The following is a 4,708-nucleotide window of genomic DNA, read 5'->3' as shown; positions in this document are numbered from 1 at the left end:
AATAAGGGCGCGCACAAAAAGGGGAGCTTCAAAAGGGCGACCTCAATTGGGCGCCGCGAATAAAGACGCGCGTAAATAAAGTCGAGCTTCAAAAGGGTGACTTCAATTGAGCGAATGTTTTAATATTCTTGCTTTCGCCTTTTTATACGTTCAATCATTGCTTTTATCTAATAAATTTTCTGTAATCATTTTGTTGCGTTTGCCTTTATTCGCCGCGTCCAATTGAGGTCGCCCTTTTGAAGCTCGCCTTTATTTACGTGCGTCTTTATTCACCGCTCCCAATTGAGGTCATCCTTTTGAAGCTCGCCTTTATTTATGCGCGCCTTTATTCTCCGCGCCCAATTGAGGTCGCCCTTTTGAAGCTTGCCTTTATTTACGCGCGCCTTTATTCGCCGTGCCCAATTGAGGTCGCCCTTTTGAAGCTCGCCTTTATTTACGCGCGCCTTTATTCGCCGCACCCAATTGAGGTCGCCCTTTTGAAGCTCGCCTTTATTTACGCGCGCCTTTATTCGCCGCACCCAATTGAGGTCGCCCTTTTGAAGCTCGCCTTTATTCGCCGTGCCCAATTGAGGTCGCCCTTTTGAAGCTCGCCTTTATTTACGTGCGTCTTTATTCACCGCTCCCAATTGAGGTCGCCCTTTTGAAGCTCGCCTTTATTTACGTGCGTCTTTATTCACCGCTCCCAATTGAGGTCGCCCTTTTGAAGCTCGCCTTTATTTACGCGCGCCTTTATTCGCTGCGCCCAATTGAGGTCGCCCTTTTGAAGCTCGCCTTTATTTACGTGCGTCTTTATTCACCGCTCCCAATTGAGGTCGCCCTTTTGAAGCTCGCCTTTATTTACGCACGCCTTTATTCTCCGCGCCCAATTGAGGTCGCCCTTTTGAAGCTCGCCTTTATTTACGCGCGCCTTTATTCGCCGCGCCCAATTGAGGTCGCCCTTTTGAAGCTCGCCTTTATTTACGCGCGCCTTTATTCGCCGCGCCCAATTGAGGTCGCCCTTTTGAAGCTCGCCTTTATTTACGCGCGTCTTTATTCGCCGCGCCCAATTGAGGTCGCCCTTTTGAAGCTCGCCTTTATTTATGCGCGCCTTTATTGAATAGAACCGCAGAGTAATGCGTTGCCATCATCTGCTATTTATTCCAATGGAGCAAGCGCAATAACGGTTTTCCTGGACGTGTCCATATTGTTTTTCTGAATGTTTTACTGAAATGCACTCAACTTAGGTGTGACAGCATTCCCAAGTGCCGGCATCCGACTTCGGAGGTCAATGGAATGCAGCACTAGAGTCATCTAAGGGAACTGCCATTCCCAGGCTGTGGAAGGAGATGTGAAGAAGACTTGAGCTGAGTGGCTTCAGTCGCTGGATTTCCTTACTGGCTTGTCATTGCTTTTTGAATGATGGGCACCCTTAGCATCTTCATCCATGTTCTCCTCATGACTCCATCCTGAAATGAATTTAATGGCCTCTTCTCATTTCCCCTTTGCTTGAAATGCAAAGTGTTGTGTGCTGACTTATTATTTTTGAAAGATCCTGTCTATGATAAAAAATGTCTTGGGCCACACCTAAGGGGCTCAGGCTCAAAAAACCTGTTTGTTTGCCCATAACCCAGCCTGCCTGGTTCCTTAGGGGGTCTGCAGAACAGGCCGTTGCTGCTGCACTTGCTAACAGGCACACTGTGTATTTTCCTCTTTACTCTCCTCTGTTTATTTTAGCAGTCCCGATTCACATATCATTTCCAGAATAATTTTCTGAAATATGAGCAACGTCTCGGGTTTCCCCCGAAAATTCTTAGAGGTGGGCCATTTTTCATACTTAAGCCCTTTTTAAAGCATTTCACAACTAGCTGCATTCTGCCTTGTGCCGTCCACGTCTGGCTTGGGGCCAAGGACAATCTTCAAAATCCCTTTACAGTGGAGCTTAGAAAAATACCGCTCCTTATTTGACACACAGTGTAGAACCCCGGGTGCCCCCCCAACACCCTCCTCCAGCAGGCGGGGTCTCTGCTCTCGCCTGCACGGCCTGATTTATGACGGCGGTGCCACGGCCAGTCCTGGTGAAATATTTGCTGCTGCTCGGAGGGACCTGGACAAATGAAGTGTGAAGCTCCACAGAGAGTGCAGGCGGCAGCTCTGGAGTCACTAAACACTTACAGCCTGTTGGCAGAGAGCGGGGCTGCGGTCAGCAGAGCTCCGTCTCCCAGGAATACAGGAGCAGGAGCGCGGCTGACAGCTCCGGAGCTCTTCCGTGCGGCGTGCCAGCAAGGACCTTTCATTCTTTTCCTTTTTATATAAAGTTTGACTGTTTTTCTTTTTTTGTTCACGTACCCCCATTTTATTTTTTCACTTGAAGTTTGACTCCTTGGGGGTCAGCGTAATGCAGACTGATTCCTACCTGGCATAAGATTGGAGGTCCCAGCCTGGCCACCCAAGGACACACAATAAGTCCATATTTGGACCACTGTTGTATTTCACAGCAAGGTTATTATAGTTTTGCCTTTTTAGATTAGTTTTTATTTCTATATTTTTTCTGACTTTACTTGGAAACTCAGCTTAGTTTTAGTTTGCCTTCATCGTGTATTTTTAGTTTTAATTTCACAAAGACATTTCTATTTTATTTTGATATACAGTTAGGTCCATAAACATTTGGACAGAGACAACTTTTTTCTAATTTTGGTTCTGTACATTACCACAATGAATTTTAAATGAAACAACTCTGATGCAGTTGAAGTGCAGACTTTCATCTTTAATTCAGTGGGGTGAACAAAACGATTGCATAAAAATGTGAGGCAACTAAAGCATTTTTTGAACACAATCCCTTCATTTCAGGGGCTCAAAAGTAATTGGACAATTGACTCTTTGGCTATTTCATGGGCAGGTGTGGTCAAGTCCGTCGTTATGTCATTATCAATCAAGCAGATAAAAGGCCTGGAGTTGATCTGAGGTGTGGTGCTTGCATGTGGAAGATTTTGCTGTGAACAGACAACATGCGGTCAAAGGAGCTCTCCATGCAGGTGTAAGAAGCCATCCTTAAGCTGCGAAAACAGAAAAAACCCATCTGAGAAATTGCTACAATATTACGAGTGGCAAAATCTTCAGTTTGGTACATCCTGAGAAAGAAAGCAAGCACTGGTGAACTCAGCAACGCAAAAAGACCTGGACGTCCACGGAAGACAACAGTGGTAGGTGATCGCAGAATCATTTCCATGGTGAAGAGAAACCCCTTCACAACAGCCAACCAAGTGAACAACACTCTCCAGGGGGTCGGCGTATCGATATCCAAGTCTACCATAAAGAGAAGACTGCATGAAAGTAAATACAGAGGGTGCACTGCAAGGTGCAAGCCACTCATAAGCCTCAAGAATAGAAAGGCTAGATTGGACTTTGCTAACGAACTTCTAAAAAAGCCAGCACAGTTCTGGAAAAACATTCTTTGGACAGATGAAACCAAGATCAACCTCTACCAGAATGATGGCAAGAAAAAAGTATGGAGAAGACGTGGAACAGCTCATTATCCAAAGCATAGCACATCATCTGTAAAACACGGTGGAGGCAGTGTGATGGCTTGGGCGTGCATGGCTGCCAGTGGCACTGGGACACTAGTGTTTATTGATGATGTGACACAGGACAGAAGCAGCCGAATGAATTCTGAGGTGTTCAGAGACATACTGTCTGCTCAAATCAGCTAAATACAGCAGTCAAATTGATTCATGATACAGATGGACAATGACCAAAAACATACAGCCAAAGCAACCCAGGAGTTTATTAAAGCAAAGAAGTGGAAAATTCTTGAATGGCCAAGTCAGTCCCCTGATCTTAACCCAACTGAGCAGGCATTTCACTTGTTAAAGACTAAACTTCAGACAGAAAGGCCCACAAACAAACAGCAACTGAAAGCCGCTGCAGTAAAGGCCTGGCAGAGCATTAAAAAGGAGGAAACCCAACATCTGGTGATGTCCAGGAGTTCAAGACTTCAGGCTGTCATTGACAGCAAAGAGTTTTCAACCAAGTATTAGAAATGAACATTTGATTTCCAGTTATTTAATTTATCCAATTACTTTTGAGCCCCTGAAATGAAGGGATTGTGTTCAAAATATACTTTAGTTGCCTCACATTTTTATGCAATCGTTTTGTTCACCCCACTGAATTAAAGCTGAAAGTCTGCACTTCAACTGCATCGGAGTTGTTTCATTTAAAATTCATTGTGGTAATGTACAGAACCAAAATTAGAAAAAAGTTGTCTCTGTCCAAATATTTATGGACCTAACTGTATCTATTATACACACACCTGGAGTGCGCAGTCGGTACTTCTGCCACACTGGGGAGTGCCGGCAGAAGCTAATTGGGAGGCACCTGGAGCACATCTCACATCATTCGATGGCTTGAGTCGGGAGCAGAGAAGGACGGAGCTCGGGAGGAGAAGCAAGGAGGCGGCCTGAACAGAAGAGAGAGGCATCATTGTGCATAGAGGCCTGGACTTTGGGGAAAGTATTGGGGTAGTGTGTGCCTAACTGTAAATAGTGTTTGCAAATAAAGTGCGTGCGGTGACTTAAATGATGTCTACCTGTCTATGTACGGGCCGTGCTCCACACTGCTTTTTCTCTTTGATTACAAGTGCTGAGGGCCAGGGCTCCTCAGGCATTGGGGCGGCCCCCTGGTGGTGACCACTGACCCCTATAGGGTTGAGCTTACAAGCTCAGTTTCCGTGGTC

At 45.7% G+C, this 4,708-nt stretch overlaps 1 long non-coding RNA gene across 2 annotated transcripts; it reads left to right on the top strand.

Moving 5' to 3' along the window:
- The first annotated feature begins 412 nt into the window (after nt 1–412).
- Nucleotides 413–1,070, top strand: LOC127527036 (uncharacterized). Of its 2 annotated transcripts, none has more exons than XR_007934396.1 (3): nt 413–467; nt 692–751; nt 872–1,070. It is a non-coding gene; the product is annotated as an uncharacterized LOC127527036 (long non-coding RNA). The 2 variants fall into 2 exon arrangements; XR_007934395.1 differs by lacking the exon at nt 413–467 and adding an exon at nt 468–527.
- The last annotated feature ends 3,638 nt before the right edge of the window (nt 1,071–4,708 follow it).

The sequence above is a fragment of the Erpetoichthys calabaricus genome, chromosome 3 (genome assembly GCF_900747795.2).
Source record: "Erpetoichthys calabaricus chromosome 3, fErpCal1.3, whole genome shotgun sequence".
Lineage (NCBI taxonomy): Eukaryota > Metazoa > Chordata > Cladistia > Polypteriformes > Polypteridae > Erpetoichthys > Erpetoichthys calabaricus.
This window is presented reverse-complemented; position numbering and strand designations above follow the sequence as displayed.